This window comes from Pipra filicauda, unplaced genomic scaffold, assembly GCF_003945595.2.
Source record: "Pipra filicauda isolate LSUMZ 115617 unplaced genomic scaffold, ASM394559v2 scaffold41_size5083284_pilon, whole genome shotgun sequence".
Lineage (NCBI taxonomy): Eukaryota > Metazoa > Chordata > Aves > Passeriformes > Pipridae > Pipra > Pipra filicauda.
The window spans coordinates 1143376-1162349 of NW_024104554.1; positions in this window are offsets into that span (position 1 = coordinate 1143376).

Below are 18974 nucleotides of genomic sequence, written 5' to 3' on the forward strand. Positions count from 1 at the left end.
TAACTAGAAGGGTGTTGACAACACACCAATGTTTTGTTTACTGTATCAGCACTGTCTCTCCAAAATCCCCCATCCCATCAGTCGGCTGTGGGTGGGCAAGATCCTGGGAGGGGACACAACCAGGCAAGCTGACCCAAAATAACTAAAGGGATATTCCATAGATGAGCTCACATATAAAAGTTAACTTTTATAGGAGAGGATGAGGAAGGGGGGACATTCATTATTTACAGTGTTTGCCTTCTGGAGCAACCACTACACGTGATGAAGCCCAGCTTCCCAGGAAGTGGCCAAATTTTGCTTGCTGATGGGAAGCAGAGAATAAACCTATTTTTTTTCTTTGCTCGTGCATGCACAAACTTTCACTTTTGCTTCAGTAAACTGCCATATCTACAACTAGGAGTCATTTTCCATCTTATTTTCTCACCCTGTCCAGCTGTGAAAGGAGAGCAATAGAATTGCTTGGTGGGCACCTGGCATCCAGCCAAGGTCAACCTACCACACCCCTAAACAATTTTCAGAGTTATTTTCAATCTTTGTATGTGAAAACTGTAAGTTAATATTATTCAACTACGTTAATTAGTTGATAATACATACAGAAATGTTTCGCCTAGTAAATATATGTTCTTACAACTGACTTGTCCCTAAAGATGGCATTGTCTATATTATATATAACTATTTCAGGTAAGCTGTTCATATTTCTTTTTGGCTCATGGTAAAAAGAAAAATTAATTTTTGCATAAGTTTTCTCTATCTTAATTTTTGTTTGGGGACACAATTTGTGATGAAGACATCTCAGTTTTGGTACCTATGTATAAGAGTCTAAAAACCAGGTAGTTTAAAGTTTCCACTATTGTCAGAATACGTAGGGAATACACGAGCAGAACCTAGAGATCAGTTTAGCATTATTTGAGATAGCAAGGGCTATGCCAGCTGGCTTCCAGCTGTTGTTCCCATACAGCACAATTTGCCTGTAAGCCTTTGGTCATGTCTGAAAACCTCATGTGGATGTCTTAGATATAACAGAATGTCTTAAAAGATGCTCTACATCTACACTGAGGCAACTGAATGCTGCCCTCAGAGACTTGCCAATTGGATCAGTTCCTGAGTTCCATTAACTTTGATGACTTTATCTATTTTTTCTAGAGGAGACTTAAACATTAAAGAAGGGGGATTCAGTTGCTTTGCCACTTCAGGCACCTGGTTGCTGCTCCAGAAGAATGGAAGTCTCCCACAAGTTTGTTATTTTTTCTGGTAGCTCTGCGCAGATGCCTTGGACACCACAGGACATCTCAAATGGTAGAGTTTTCAAACTATAGCCAAATAAATTAAGGCCCTGGTGCATGTACAGACACCTTTCACAGGCAGTTCTGAATTCAGTCTAGCTCTCTTACAGGTAAGATAAACTTCAAGTACTTTCTCACAGGTCAGTATCAAAGTAGACAATTTGATATGCATCGTAGGCACATCTCAGCAATGATTTCTGGACAATTGGTTTGGTTTATTACTGACCTTAACAAACATTTGTCCAAAAGAAATCAATTAAATCTTCTTTTAGTTTATGTACACCTTCTCTGCCTGTGGGTGGCAGGAATTCCAATATATCATGAAAGTATTGCTAAGGGTTTTTCTCCTCTACCATTTAATCTCTGACTTTTTTGGTTGGTTGGTTGTTTTTTGTTTTGTGCTATTACCTTTTTTTACTTTTACATGTTGCTTACACGGCCTAATTTATTGTTGATATTGTTTTGCTATGCTTGATATGTTTTTGATATGCTACCTACAGACATTTTTTTTCTGATTTTTTTTTTTGGTGTTTTACACGGACTGCTGGTGCTATAAACTGAGCATTATTCAATTAGGTAGCTTTGTGTGTATTGGAACTGAAAAAGGCTGCTGTCCTGCACATAGAAATCCTATTGTTTGCTATAAGATCCAAGCATTTGGTGTTTAATAATAAAACTTTGTAAGCTTTTCCTCAGCTTCACAGTCCAACAGAGTAGCTGCTTCTTACTTCCCATTACCTTCATTAATTTTATAAATGGTTAGACAAATTTGCCTTTGTGCTCTTCAGTTTACTTCTACACAACATGAAGAAGAGCAGGTGACTTTTGGAAATGATGAAGCCACATTGGATGATACTTCCCCTCCAAGGTACTGGTTTGTTCTTTCAAAACTTTATCATCTGTTAGTTCACAAAAAGCTGTAGGTTGTGTGGTGGGGGAAAACAGTTTTCCCCCTGAAGCTATAACGTGGTAAATCCCCAGGGGGTGGTGACCCTTGAAGTTTGAACCAATGAGCGCTTCTGCAAAATATAAACATGTCACAAGCAGACCAGAAAAGAAAGTAGTTGTAGTTGTTGTTGTAGTAATTGTTGGAGAAGTAGCCATGTTGTAGAGCCAGGAGAAGAAAGGGCAGGAGCCCCCTTGGGGCTCTGGCCCCCCCAGCCAAGTCCCTTGGAACAGGGACTTGGAACAGCGTAAGGCTGGGCTAAGTACCTGTGGCTGAGAGCTGAAGGAGTTTCTCCACTGTAAGAAGCAGAGCAGCAGCAGAGACAGCAGAGACAGCAGCGGACAGAGAAAGTGGCAGAGAGCCAGAAGAGATAAGAACGAGCAGCAAACAGGCATTGCAGCCAAGGAAGAGAGACACAGAGTTGTCTGAAGAGAAAGAGAGCCAGCAGCAGAGAGAGCAGGACTAAGCTCTACGGACAGAGACAGAGTTTTGGGGTAAGAACTGAACCAAAAGACCCCAAACCCCTCTGAGACCTCCTAGAGAGAGGAGGATGATGGACCTTTAGTCTTGGAGTGCTACAGCACTGCAGGAAGGAGCTGAAAAGCTCAGAGAAGGAATGCGGAGGGAGTGACCTTGCCCCCCCCCCCCCCCCCCCCCCCCCCCCCCCCCCCCCCCCCCCCCCCCCCCCCCCCCCCGCTGCCTTGAGACAGAGCACGGAGCTCTGCGAAGGGGACTTGAATCCCCTGAAGATATGGACTGTCACAAAGATCCCTGAGCTTCGTTGATATGACCGTGGTGAGGTGACCTTGTCCGGGTGAACATAGCCCACAGAAGAGAAGACCTTCGCTTGGAGACAAGTTGGCCGAGAGGGCTTGGATACCCCCTCGTGTGTACTGGTAGAGATCCAGCTACAGCTGCTGCATGGAAGAGAGAGATAGACTGCTACTCTGAAGAGAATGCTGCTCTGAGAGTGGAAAGGATCTTTTCCTTCTTCCCTCCTGGACTTTTATTTGGAAGGGAGAAGAGATTTGATCCATTGTAAATACTTATGTCATGGTTAGAGATAGTTAAGATTGCATATAATGTATTGTAGTATTTATTTTGTACAGTCATTGTAATATATATTTCCTTCCTCCCATTTTGAGTCTCGTGTAGTGTCTGGAAAACCCACCTCACACTGGGCTGAGATGTGGGAGGGGGTTTGGACTAGGGAATTGGATTTTGGGGCTCTCAAACCACGACAGGTTGGCATCACTATCATTTATAGATGCTGTCAAAATAATTATAGATTATAGTCCTCAGTGGTTGAACTCAAGTTCATAAGTAAACGTTTCATTTTCTGTCCCATTAGGTAGTTTTCAGAGATCTGTTCATTTTAGGGACATATCTCCATAGTGATTCTTGCCAGCTGTCATTCTCCTTCTGCTGTTTGATCTCATGATAATGTACCCGTGTCATCACCTGGCTGTACAGAGTAGCTATTTCTTTGCTTTTTCCTTAGTTCTGATTGTTTCCTTTCATCATCTGTGCAAGTGCTATTCTACCATCTTTCTGTCATTTCTTAGAAGTAGTGCTTTCTTCCACTTTTTTAGGATGAAAACTGCCTTTTTAACAACTATTTTGACCTGAGCTACTTTGCTGATAATGTCCTTGTTGTGATCTAATGCCAAAACCTTTTTGTTCATAATTTTTATATGTTTGCCAGACCTCTAAACATGGTCCTATTGAAAAAAAATTAAAAATGTTGTTAGTATCCACTTCATCTGCTTGGGTTAGCAGGTTCCTGTCAATCAGTGTTGACTAATAATTTTTTCTATTGCAGCTTACTCTTTCCTGATAGTCACCAAAGAAGTAAAGAACAGTCTAGATCTCTATTCCAAGATAACAAAAATGAAATTGAGTTCAGTATGTGAACAGTCTTTTACAAAGTGAAGCTTCTCTGTGTAATTTAGATATGAATCTTCCTTAGGCACTTTAACTTGATCCTGCTGAAATTAATTGGAAAATGATCATGAAGTTGCTCATTTTCAAAGTGGTGTTGTATACAAATGCCCTCTTATGAATGCCAAAAATGAATATGTGCATGAGTGCACAGATATGCACAGTATATCTAAACTTTCACAGTTGAATGTTAATGTTTATATGTGTAAAAGAAGTGAGTCTGTTGCACAAGTAAAATGACATTGTTATTAAACCTAGTAACATTTCAAAAGGATTTCTCTTGGGATTTTTAGTATCTGCAGATAAAAATTTTTATTTGATTATTTTTTAATTATTTACTGGTTTAATGTATCTTAATTTTATACTAGGAATACTAATATGACATATTTCAATAATAAAATGACGTTGTTTCATCATGCTGTAAGAGACAATGAGAAGGGAACAAGGCCCATCAACTCCTTGTCGTCAAAGCTGGAACTAGGACACAATTTATCCCTAGAGAAGATAGAACTTTTTATAATATATGTGTATTTTCCATAAGGCCATCTTTCTGTAAAAATCTCAGAAAAATGAGAATCAACATCTTCCACAAGTGGGTTACTGTTTAGTGCTTAGAACATTTGTTCAGTAAGTGGGATCCTTCGTTTTACCTAGTTCCTCCATAGATTCAGCAATGAATCCTCAGATCATGCATCCTCGGCAAAAGACATATTCTCTCTGCAATACTGGTCACAGATGTGGAAATTAAAGAAAATATTTAAGGTCAAAGAATGATCCATGAAATAAAAATACTTGGCAGTCTCAAATATTCATTCTATGTACACAAAAACTTTTGCAAAAACATTCAGTCAAAAACAGTACTTAGAGTTGCACTAAAGGAAAAAGTATAACACATGCTCCTTGACATACAATTAATCCTCACTCTTCTGTCAGCCTTTGCTTCTTTTAACAAAAGGGCAACAAAAAGCAGAATGAATATCATAGAATTGTATAATCATTAAGACTGTAAAAGACCTCCAAGAACATCAAGTCCAACCTTTGACCGTATACCACCATGCCAACAAAACCATAGCACTAAGTGCCAGGTCCAGTGGCTTCTTGAACACTTCCATGATGGTGACTCTACAACCTCCCCGGGCAGCCTGTTCCAATGCTTAACCACCCTTTCAGTGAAGAAATTCTTCCTGATGTCCAACCTGAACCTCTTCTGGTGCAGCTTGAGACCATTTCCTCTTATTCTGTCCCAAGTTGCCTGGGAGAAGAGGCCAACCCCCACCTGACTACACCCTCCTTTCAGGTAGTTGTAGAGAGCGATAAGGTCTGCCCTGAGCCTCCTTTTCTCCAGACTAAACAACCCCATTTCCCTCAGCTGCTCCTCATGCTCCACCAGTGCCTAGTAAAGGGGGACGATCACTGCCCTAGTCCTGATGGTCACATTACTTTTTATAATATTGCATTTTTGATAAAAAAATTATACTAAATGAAAAATTACTTAAAAATCCTATTTGTCCAAGCTAATATCTTTTCTTTTCCCTTTTTTTATGACCCAGTTTCTGCTTAGAGATCTGTTTCAACATGATTTTTTCCCTGAAACAATTCTTTCAAAGCATCAGAACCAGTTGATCACAATTTAAAAATATAATGAAAATGTTTACAGCTGCAGTAACCCAAGGAAGATGTTGACTAATGAGTAGCAGATAAAATCTTTGACAGTTTCAGAGTTAATGTCCTTGTTTATATAATAAACATATCAAAAGTTAATAATTATTCACTGTCTACACTAGATATTAAAATTCTCTGATGATTCTTCTTAATCTTAAAGTTTGAAACAAGATTAGAAAATTATATGAATCCATTTCCAGGAAAATAAATGTAACGAAAAATAGAGGTATCTCTTGGCGGTGTAAAAACAATAGCAAAATTTCTGTCCTTGTTTTCTAAGGCTTTAAATAAATTCAGTGCTCACAAGGCAATGAGTTAGACCTTGTCCCTAATCCAGTCCCTAAAATACTGTGCTAAATTAAATAAACTTACTTATTAACAAAAAAAAAATATTTTCTGTAGTATCCAATATTTTATTGAAAATTGTACTTTCATTCTGTTCACTGTGTTGAAGATTTAAAACCTCTGTGACAATTAAGAGGACTAAATTATCTGTCTAGTTAGGAACAATTCAAGCAAGATGAGTCATCTTACATTTCAGTCTCCTTCCTAATTTTGGTAGGTCTGTTATAGTTTCAAGGTGCAACACTTTAGGTAAAGCTCTTATGAAGTGTTAATGAGCAAAACTGTGAGAGAACACAGACATGCTCATTCATCATCTCTGAGTTTGATTTGTAATTTATTTTACTTGGATATAACCATTATAAGTGAAAAATTAACTTGCGTATGGAGAGAATATCATAATAAAAGTGTATGGAAAGAATATCATAATAAAAGCCTCCTGAATCTTCTGCCTTCTGCTGTTCTTCAGAAGAGGTCTTTCTTCCTTCCTTCCTTCCTTCCTTCCTTCCTTTTTCTTTCTTCCTTTCCTTCTTTCCTTCTTTTTTCTTTTCTTCTTTCTTTCTTTCTCTCTCTCTCTCTTTTTCTCTCTGTCTCTTTCTCTCTCTCTTTCTCTCTTTCTTTCTCTCTCTCTGTCTTTCTCTTTCTCTCTTTCTCTCTTTCTCTTTCTCTCTTTCTCTCTTACTCTCTTTCCCACCTTCCTTCTTTCCTTCTACTTTTTATTGTTTGTTTGCTTATTTGTTTTACTTTTAATATCTGTGCCCCGTAAAGCTATCAGTAGGACCTCCCAACTGATTTCTACATGAAATTCAAAAGATTAAAGAGCTTTCATGACAAATAGAGACTGATCCTTAAGTCAAAACTTACTAAGTACTTGACTGATTTTGATAGTGTGTTTTCATGACTCACAACATGCTCATGAAGATTTCTAAGTGTTAGTGTTTGAGGAGCACTCGTTTTTTTGTTAGAACCCTCAAGAAGTTGATTAGGAGGTCTGGTTCTGGTGTCAGGAAAAGATCTCTGTTGATAGACATATCTCATTTCTTTTTCTTCTTCCTTCATCATTCAGCCACTTCCCAATTCCTAGAATGTGAGAGTGCAACAAGGGCAGAATTAGTGTTTACCGCAGTTGATGCAACAACACTACACGTGTTGCTCTTACCCAAAGAAATGGAGAAGTCACTGCCAGGGGAAACGTTGTTTAAGAAAGAAGGGAAATATCATTGAGTTTTCTCACTGACATAGAAGTGGAATAAGGCCTTTATCTGGTTCAGGAGGAAAAAGGAGATAATCAAATTGATAGCCTGCCACATAGATGTATTTTCTTCCTACCTTTGAGATGGTGGGATTTAATTTTGTCTGGAAAACTATGAAGTCCTTAGTTGTGTCTCAGTACTCTCTTTAAATCTCCCACTTCATATCTATTTCTGCTACCGCTAAAGTCTGTAACAGTGGTAGGCAGAAATCTCAATCATTGAGAGGGATCCTCTCTACATTAGGGATCTGTGTGGATGCTATCCTCAACTCCTGTGACAGTACCACACCACAGCTGAGAGCAGACTGCACGGGGGTTTTAGATTTGCACAGTTTAGACTGATCTCTTTCGTTTTGGGCAGAGTGGGGGCAGTATATGTCGCAGTGACCTGTAGCAGTGGCACTGCTGAAGTAGTGCAGTTTGAAGCTGGTAACATGAGTGATTCTGTAACAAAGTGTTTTACAATAGTCAAACCAAATACACAATTGATAGCAATAAGAAAATCAAAGCCTAAACTGTAGTACTGGGAAGGGACATTTCTGTACAAGGTGTTAATTTGAATGTATGTCCAAAGCTTACTATTATTGCATCATAGGAATGAAGGCAATCTTGGGTCTAACATGTGGGGTCATAGTGGTGATGATCTTCATATATTAGCGAGAAGAATCTCACTGCCTTGGGAATATGAGTTTATAATTCAATATCTGGGCTACAGTTACTTTCAAAGAAGATTGATTTCTTTCTGATTCTATCTAAAACAACCTGAAAAGGAGAAGGTAAAAATAAGAGCTGATTAATTAACCTTTTACCCTGAACATAAATCCCTTAAGAATGCAAACATCCACAAAGATCTCCTATAATAAGACATGAGAATTTTTCTTGTTATAATATATCTCATCAGGAATGAAAGCAATCCACACAGTTAACTGCAAAACTGAGAAAATCTAATCATTAGCTGAACTGCTTAGCAAATGGTCCATTTTAAGTGGTTCAATTCACAAGTCACTTAGGGATGACAATACAGTAGCAAGTGCAGGAGGGATTGGGTAGTCAAATCAGGAGAAAAATGATCAGTGGAACTTAATGGAGGCAAATCAATACAATCATGAACCCTTAGCAAATGGACCTTAAATGCAACAGCACCTGCATGTTAAAATATATTTTGAGAAGCCCCATGCACAATAACCTCACTGTTTCCCTATCAAGATGCAATGTTTATTCGGTTTTACATTCTGGCTCTGATTTTCTATGGCAACAGAAAAGTCACTCTAATAAATGTCAGTGAAGTTGGGTCTTCTAAATTTCTTGAACACTTTGAAAATTATGTACTCAGGACACAAGAGGTAATTCCAAAAGTGATGTAAAAATATTGTCTGGTTAAGTTACGATCTGTGATGGAGTTAATTTTCTTCATATTAGCTTGTGCATGTTAAGTTTTGGATTTGTGATGAAAACAGTGTTGGTAACGCAGGGATGTTTTATTTATTGCTGAACAGTGCAATGTGTACTGGGTTTGCTTGGCTGGGTTTTAGTAGTAGGGGGGCTATAGGGATTGCTTTAGTGAGAAGTTACTATAAGTTTCTCTGTGTTTGACAGAGCCAATGCCAGCCGACTTCCAGATGGACCCACCACCAGCCAAGGCTGAGCCCAAGGTGGTAGCTCCTCTGGGGTAACACAATTAGAAAGTGGGAGAAAAACCTATGCAACTGCAATTGCAGCCAGATAGAGGAGTGAGAATGTGAGAGCAACAACTCTGCAGATACGAAGGTCAGTGCAGAAAGAGGGGGAGGAGGTAACCCAGGAGCTAGAGCAGAAATTCCCCTGCAGCTCATGGTGAAGACCGTGGTAAGGCAGGCTGTCATGGTTTAGGGATAGTACTCTCCAGTTCTGTGCCCCCATCGAGACTCTCCAAAGCCCCACGTCAGTCTCTTTCACTCCCTCCTGTTTTCCCCTCCTGCTCCCCTCCACGGTGGGATAGAGTTGAGAATTATAAGCACAAAAGGCAAAGATCATGGCCTGAAAAAAAGACAATTTACTGGGAACAGCAATGAGTTAAGAAAATGAACAATAATAACAGCAAAAATATTAATAACAAAAGTATACAAAAGAGAGAGTGATTCAAATTTAAAAATGCTCACCATGGACCCTGTGATTATGAACAATATGGGATGGCTTCTCCCGCACCACGTTTTTCTCAACTGGAAGGAATGCTCTTCTCCTTGGAAGAGAGAGAGAGTCTCTTTTCCTCCTGCTCCCAGCAATGACATGAGATAGTATTGAATAACATTAGGGTCCTGACCATGCCCCCTCTCAGCTATGGCAAAAAACCTGTCTTGGCTGGAACCAGGACACCCACTGCAGCCCCACAGTGGAGGAGACGTCCACCTGAAGCCAGTGGAGGACCCCACACCAGAGCAGAGGAAGAGCAGGAGGAATCTCCCCCCTGAGGAGGAAGGGGCGGTAGAGTTGATGTGTGATGAACTGACCACAAGTCCCATTCCCTGTCCCCTGAGCCACTGTGAGGGAGGACGTAGAGAAAATTGGGAGTAAAGCCCAGGAAGAAGGGAGGGGTGAAGGGAAGGTGTTTTAAAGGTCTGATTTTATTTCTCATTATCCTATTGTGATTTGATGGGTAATAAATTAAACAAACTCCCCAAAGTCAAGTCTGTTTTGCCCATGATGGTAACTGGTGAATTACTGTCCTTATCTTGACCTATGACACCACACAGTGTCCAGGACATCTCTGTTTCTCATACTGCCCAACCCAGCAAGTAAGCTGGGGATCCACAAGAAATTTTGCCTTTTTGAACTCACTCCCCACTCCCACTGCAAGGAATAAGCAAACTGCTGTGTGGAGCTTAGCTGCCTACCAGGTTTAACTCACAACAATGTCATAAAATAGGGACTATTATAGCAAAGCAACCTAAATTGTTTTATAAAGCAACCAGGTTGCCTATGTTGTTAATGGGTGTTTATGAAGGCATTACAGAAAACCTCAGAGCTTCCAAATCCTTACAAGAGCTAATTTGTGAGAACTGGGTACAAAGCAGTAACCAACTTCCCAAAACTCTGCTCTAGCTTTGGAGAGTCATTTGCCTTCCACTTTACCAATGATAAAATCTGGTTTTCTGCTCAAAGTACTTTTTAGTATTGCCAAGTAAGTGTTGAAAATACAGTAAATTAATCTGAGACTTCAAATACTATTTTTGAGCAGACTGCCCTACATAACTTCTGATCCTAAAGGTCATTTATGGGGATTTAAGGCGATATAATAATTTTGTTTTCACTGAGACTTGGCCAAATTTGCTGTGTTTATTCTCTCACAAACATGCATTCATATTTTCAGCATGATTTCAGTCCTAAATTCTTGTATAACTTGCATATATTTCTTATGCAGTTCAGAACGAAGATGGGAAAAGAGAAATGAGGGGAAAGGAGAGGACAAGAGAGAGGGAGAGAAAGGAATAAAACCCAAAGCCACATGTACAAATGAGTAAATGTTGTTTTTAGTATTTTTATTCTGTCTCTGTCCCAAAAGTCCCGATGCCAGAGTTTTTTTGTAAGAAAACAAATTCTATGCTCCAAAATACATACTTTTTGCCAAGTCTTTTGAGGTCTGAAGGAAGATACTAATGTAAACAAAAGCAGAGGATATTAAATTCCATATAAGACTATTCACAGAAAATGTTATTAGTTTTATTTACTCTTTTTCTATATATATAGTGACAAGTTAATTTAATTACTATATATGAAGGTGATATCTCTATTTTATACCTTGAGGGGAATCAGAAAAAACTAAAACATCCTATTAAAATATGATTTTAGTGTACAAATTAGTCACAAACAAAATGAATAGTTTAGGAAATGTCTAATTAGCTGAATACCTAAAATATGAACCAGTTAGCAGTCCAGAACATGTTTAATTGTCTATTTCAGATTAAAGACAATTACAATGCCAATTAGTTATGGATAATTTAACATTGGTTGCTGCCATATGTAACATTTCAAATTAGATGTTGCAGATACAATTATTGTAGTTCATCTGAACATCCTATTTTATATATTTATTTTCTCAATGCATTGTAAATAACTGTTTCCTAATTGTTACTCTGCACTTCTCTTATTTTAATTACAAATTTTTCTCCCAAAGAAACAAGCAGGTGTTCTTCGCTGGTTGATTGAAATTGTTTGGAAATTTCAATCTTCAGTGATTTTGTGACATACTTTTGAATTGGGAAATGGTAGAAAATGTCAATGCAGTGGTTACAGATATTGTTAATGCTTGAGGGAAATTGAAATGTGGCATAAAGAGAATTCCAAAGTGAAGATATAGGCCAGGAAAAGAAAGAAGATAATGTATTTTAAAACATGTGAAACATATAGATTGAAGCTGTAAGAAAGTTATCTTTTGGGATGTGTGAGGTGTTTGCACATAACAGTGAACACAAGATATTTAACAACATTGTCTACATTTTTTATTTACTGAATTGAAATTTATCATCATCTCTATTTATCTTCATAACTATTTTTTCATATTGACAAAAATACGAGCTTTGTAATTCAAAGACAACCTCTGTTTTTTAAAAGTCTATTTTGCTTTATTGCATAATTATCCTGAAAGGACTACAACATAAATAAAGAAAAGGGAAACCACTTGGCTCTTTGGCTGACTACATTTCTGTTTTAAACAAATCCAATTTTATTGCACAGATACTTTAATCTAGAGGTTCAGCTACCTGAGACCAAAAGCTGCCCTCACCACGCCTGGTCAAGACTCACACCCGTGGGCCCACAGCCTTGGCCCAGCCCTAGGGAGGTGCCAGATGCCAGGTCTGGGGCTGTCTTGGTGCCCCCCTGGCTCCCCTGCTTTTGGTTGGAGAGGTGGGACAGGCCCTGGCTGCCCAGCCACCCCAGGAAGACCTCAATTCTCTCAGCTCTCTCTAACTGTTGTTAATGTGTGAGAAAACGTGAGAGCTAAAGCCATGCGAGAACCGCAGAATTAGAGATAGAATTGTAATTATTGAGAACAGAATAGTAAGCAGCTCAAGTATGTAAGAGGAATAGTAACATAAACGGATACAAAACCATAAGAATAAAACCCCAGGGCACCAGAAGACTGTAACTCTGCAACCTTGAGGATGTGCCCAGCCTAAAGAGCCTTTGTAGATCCTGGCTTGTCTTCACTTGATTGAGCATCGCCTGACCATTAAAGGCTCATTGTGTCCTACATCAGGGGTTGTGAGCATATTAATATTACAGTAACTCATTAACCCAAGCTGTCAGTTGTGTGCATTAGCCAATAAAAAATTGATTCGTACAATTAAACTGCATATCTCCAGTTTGTTGATGGTCTATCTCCAAGTGGTAGAAATAACCCGAAAAATGATCCAGAAGTGGAGTATTAAAATATTTTCAAATCTTTAGGCATAGGTTGAGATTAAGTACCATTGATGGTGCTGTTCTAATTTATTTCAGCGTAGTTTTTTTCATTACAACCAATAATCTATGTGGATTTGCGAGAAATAAAAAAACCCCCTTTTTTATCAATGAAGAATTTTTAATAAAAAATTCGGGGGAGTTTCTCTTTTTGGTTGCTAGGAATAGTAAATTTCAGTTTCCTTTCATCATCAATATATTTACCATTAAAATACTTTATTTTTTCCCACAATTTTCAGATTAAAAGTATGAGGTGTTTATATTCGAGATAGAATGAAATTATTATGCCTCCTCTCTGAATGCTTGTAGTACATTATGCAACAGTTCTGACTTTGCTCAAAAATGTTCTTCATCCTAACAAAAGTCCCTATGTTGTTTTTTAAACCTGTATCTTCCAGAAGGTCTTATCTTGATGGAAATTTTGCATCAGAACAATTTAGTTGGGCAGTCTAGAAAAGTGAGTTAATTCACTTAGAATACTAAGTATATACATTTTTTTGAATAGAAATGTGATCATTTTATGTAAATTAAGCTCATATAGCAAGAGTCCTTTCCGTCATTGCCCTAAAACTGAGACAGTAAATAAATCAAGGATACAACAATATGAAACTGTATAATCCAAAGCAGAAATTTGTGTAGTTGTTGATAATCTCTTGCTTGTACTGGAGAGGACAATGAATATTACCTTAACAACCAGTATGAAATTTTAACTATAAGAAAACTAATGAAGAGAAATAAAGTTTCCTATAAGTAGTTTTACTTTTCTCTAAATTTTATCCAGAATTTAAAAATGTGAACACTAGCAACACTGGCTTCTTTTAATCAAAACCAGATTTCTGTCTAATAGAGTAAGGAGAGTACTGGCTTCTGAGAGTCAGTCAAATAACAAGGGGACTTGGAAAAAGTTTATTAAAACTCATCTTAAGGGAGAAAAATTAGTTGATCTAATTGCTTACTGTATTTTTTTATGTTTAATCAGTCTATACATTATTTTCCTCTACTAAGAATGAATTTATTTACTTTTAAAACTGTGATTCTTTGAAACAATTAACAAAGAAAACAACAACAAAACAAAAAAAAAATACACACACAAAAAGAACCACAAAAAACCAAAACCAAACCAAAACCAAAAAAAACCAAACCAAAAAACCACTACTTTCTTTTTCTGGAAAAGAAAGGTTCTAAGCTGTTTCTCTTTCTCAATTCTTTACTCTGAAAGAGTGTATGGCAGGATTTATGATATTTATCTTTAGAAAAGCTGAAGAATCAGTGGTTAACAACGATGTAAATAAAATGCAAATCTGAGATTTGAAATCTTAGGGAGAGATAAAAGTAAGATTGACTACTGTGGGCTAGAAAAAAGCCTGCAAGAAATCTTTCTGCAGCAAACATAAAACTTTGACAAACAAATGGCTGTCAAATCTCACAATTTTCACTCTCACAAAAGTAAAAACTAATGTCCTTTGAAGTCATTATCTCTTTTTTTTTTAGAAAGATATTTTTATGTTATCTTCTTCTGACTCCCAAACAGAAGACTGAATTGAGATGTCTAGTAGGGCAGCTAGTGACATTACTGGTGTTAGCAGCCCTTGCTCTTGAAAGGCTGACCTATCTGTGGCACAACAGCTTGACCCATGCGTGCTCACAGTTCACTGTGGGGTTTTGTGAGTATGTCAGCATGAAAGTGCATGTCTGAGAGTGTGTTAGAGTGTCAATTGTCAATTCAGGATTCTAAAGATGGACTTCTTGCTTTGTCAACCTTATAAATCCTTGAGGAGACACCATACCCAAAAATCTGAACTGTGATTATCCTCAGTTTAAAATGGAAACATTGGAATCTGGTCAAAGTTTGGGGCTCTTTGGTGTTTATACTTATATATTAGAAATGGGACCAAACACTGAGGAATCATTTACTGTGCGATGCTATTATTTTATATTTCTGTATCTGTTTGCATTAATCCATAATATTTTCCTTGAATAGCCACTGATATTTCTTAGTTTTCTAACTTATTTACACAGGCTTCAGCTCTTAGGTAGCATCTCTCTGATACTGTATACATGCAGTTCTTACAGTGCAGCTATCTTTCATCAAAGCCATTCATAATGCTATACTTAAATCAGATATGCAAACAATCATGTTTCTCAACTTGCTGAGATTTAATCACCAGTGCTGTTTACCTCCCATAGAGATTTACAAAGTGAGTGATGATATAAGAGTGATGATATGGTATATCTGAGCTTTGCAGGAGTAGTAAATTGAAGGGACATTATCAATCTGCAGTAGATGAAGATCAAGACTATTATGTTTTGGAATTATGGAACAACACATGCGAAGCAATGTTAAACATGTGCTTTAATTTTATGCTCATGAATAGTTTACCAAGCTCATTATGTTTAAACTTATGCATACATAAGATAAACATTACATAAGTCCTTAATCCCTTCTTTTTCTTGGCTACAATATTTGTTATTCTGAGTTTCATTTACATCTGAGATGAGGTTGACCGGGTACAAGTACCGGCATTATTCTTCTACCTGTTTGCTTCTATTTTTTAAATGTCTTCCCACATGTCACAGCTGGTAAATATTAGCAAATGACACAGTAATTTTATTATCCAAATGAAGGCCTATTCATTTTGGTTAACATTTGGGAACTAACAAAAACATCTAAACTGTCATCGATGGGCCTTATGTCCCTGCTATAATCAGTGGAATGAGATAGGAAGCTCAAAGACAGATTCTCATTCTTTTGTAGAGTACTTTGCTCTTCTGAAACAGGAACTGTTGGCCACTGACTCTGACAGTTGTTTCTTTCCCTTTAATTCTTGCCTCTGGTAAAATATTGTCTTTGTAAGGGCTCCAAACTGATACCATTTTTCCTATCATCTGGCCAATCTTCAAAATGCTTTATTACAACTTCGGTATATATAACATTCAGGATCTCACAAGTGAACAGCACAGGGAAAATACCCTATAATCAGTTTTCCATAACTGGAAAACTGAGAAGCAGGCATATACTTTAATTAACAGCTTTTAGCTCAAGGAGAATCAAACTCTTTAGAGAAGTCAGATAAACTTCCCAGAACAGATCATTCTGTACTGTATTTTGAATTCACTAGTCACAAAAATGGCACATGGTTCTGTTGTTTCTACCTATCCAAATTGTAGATAAACTTATACTAACGAACCTATGTCCTAGAATATTCCACTAAGCACTGAGCTGCTGTAGAAGACACAGATGTCCTCCAGGAATATATTTAAATAGCTGTTATGTTTGTGGAGATCCATCACCAGCGTCTGCCTGGACATAGCGCCATTGAGCAGAGCTCTCTGCCTGCATCCATCTAGCCAATTCCCTATCCACCAAATGGTCCACCCTTCAAATCCATATCTCCCCAATTTAGTGACCTATTGCAATATAGAATAAGACTGTGAGGGGGAGAAAAGGAGCTGTTACCTCCTTCTGCATTGCACAATAGCAGTAAAATGTCTTCATAAGGTATGGCTTTATTAATATAATAAATAAATAAACCCATACAGACTTGGCTGGTTGGGGGTTCAGCAACCAAATCCATTTATTCAAATAAGATAAAGCCTTTTATATGCACTTCAAAACAACAGGTGACTCCCTTGACCAACCACCATGGGGTATCTCACTGCCCATGTGCGTGGGAGTACATTTGGTACTTCATTTCCCACGATGCCCCTTCCAGCATCCCTAAAACACGCCTCCTACAATAAGGTATTCACAGAAGCTCATGTTTCATTTATGTAGCTACTATATGTTTGTGTCCTCTAGAAATCATCTTTCGTAGAGCTCTGTCCTGGATCAGGATGTGCTGGTACAAGTCCAAGTGTAGATTGCAGTTTTGCAGCAGTGCTACCACTTTGTTACTATATTATCAGTTCCCAACCTGATCTCAAGGAGACTGGAGGTCACAGTGATCACGAATGTAGTCAAATGAATTCCAGTTTCTTATTTTAGCAAATCTAAATGGGAAATACTATTTCCCTAGCAGTAAATATGAGCTAGTGATTCTGAGGGAATATGTATTTTATTTTTTCCTTTGGTTTTATATCTATCTATAGAAATACAATCCAAAAGTTTGGTTGACGAAAATTGTGACTTATTTTTCCTCTTCCATGCTCTCCTTATTTTTACCACTCTTCAGTATCTAATGAAAAATTCATTAATTCCTATAATTTTTTAGGAAACATAGTTTTTGCTAGTTAAAAGAGTGAGGTGCTTTCCTTTTGCCCACTTGACCCTGTTAGAAAAAAAAAACAAGTCTGTACAAGGAAAAGCTCACAAACAGTAAAAAGAACCAAAACTGGGTTTTTCTAAGGGACTCTGAAAGATCTGATATCCAGTAGGGAATAAAAAAAAACATTCATTATACTTCTCTGCCTTCCTTCCTTCCTAGTTCTGCCCTGCCAGATTTGCAGGACCTCTGCAGAAATTGTATGCACTTTTCATTTGTCTTCAATGTTCCTGGCAGCAGTTTTGCAGGACTTTAAATGATTTGTATGCATTTATAATCAGAAGCTTTGTCTTCGGGCTATATAGGGAAACTGGCCTACCTAATATTCACTCAGAGAACATGTTTTTCCTTAGCACAAAGAGAATGTGTTTTTGAGGGGACTGTATACTAACATCTCCAGGCACTGCAATTGACTGCGGGTGTTTGTATTGTACATGAAAAGTACAGTTGCAAGTAATCAAATATTTTAAAATTCTATCCTTATATCAAAAAGAGTGCAGCCAGAAAAGAGATCCTTTTTTAAAATTGTTTGAAATGTTTATTATAACTGATATGAGGAAAAAATTATACTCTTAAAGAATTATTAAAATAAATACGTTGATATTTGGATGGATTCGAAAATAAAGGAAAATTCTCTTTGGGTAGATTTTCCCCAGGATTTGGCTGAGCAACCATTTCTAATTGTCAGCGGTGGTCTAGTTCTTTAAATAAAAACCGTTAATCCTTTTGAAGAAGAGATTTTTTTTGAGGTTTTCAAAGAAATACATTAAAATTGTATCTGGAACATGCTAATAATTAATAGTTTACATATCTCTTTCAAAAGTAAAGTAACTTAATATGACATGACACAAATATAGCAATTATCACATTTTTTTCAAGGACAATGGAATGCTTATGAACTTTAAATTAACAAAGTTAAAGTAAAATAAAAATCAGTTTATACAAAACTTGACACCAAAGATAAGATCTGAAAGTATTCAAGAAATGAAAAAAAAAATCTGACTTTTCCCCTATCTTTTTTTAAATAATAGCATTTTTTTAGACACTTACATTTTAGGTCTTTAAGTCTTTATACTAATAATGTGTAGACTAATCAGAGACTTTTAACACCAGGAGTTGAGAAACATATATAAAGGTACTTCCACTCTGCTCACACTTCTTTGGACTCTTCAGACTTTTTAGCTGATAACAATGGTCAAAATCGAAAACTGACTGGGAGCAATTGCAATACATTCTCTTCAACTTGTGTACACATTGAAGCAAATTCAATGCAAGAATAATTTTAACAAAGACTTTTCTAATACCTTTCGTTTTCTAGTATTGGTTTATAAATAGCTATTGGTGATAGCAAATATGTTTAACAAGGGCAATACCAAGAAGTAATGACTTTCAAAACTTTCCTTTCGAACCATTTACCAAGCTCAGTGGGGTTCATGTACTATTTATGTTTTATTTTTCTGATAGTTTTTTCTTGTCTTTTCTCAAAGAAGTAATGGAAGATTCAAATGCTCTGTCTCCATCTCCTGGCAGACAAGAACAAAAGAAAAAATATGGACTGGAATCCTTGAACCTGAAGGATAAAAATTAGATGGAATTAAATTTTTTTTTCTTGATTTATTTGCAGATTTTCAGAATTTCTAAAATCATTCCAAGCTACTATGATATAAAGAGAAAACAATGGTAATTTTATGCAGACAGACTCAAAACATCATATCACCTTGACAATAACCCATAGGAGTTCGTCAACACCAATTTTACATTAGAATAAAACATTTAATGTGATAGAGAAATGCCAGTTTACAATTATTGAGTATTTGAGAATTTGATAATTTAAAAAAACCCCATGATTT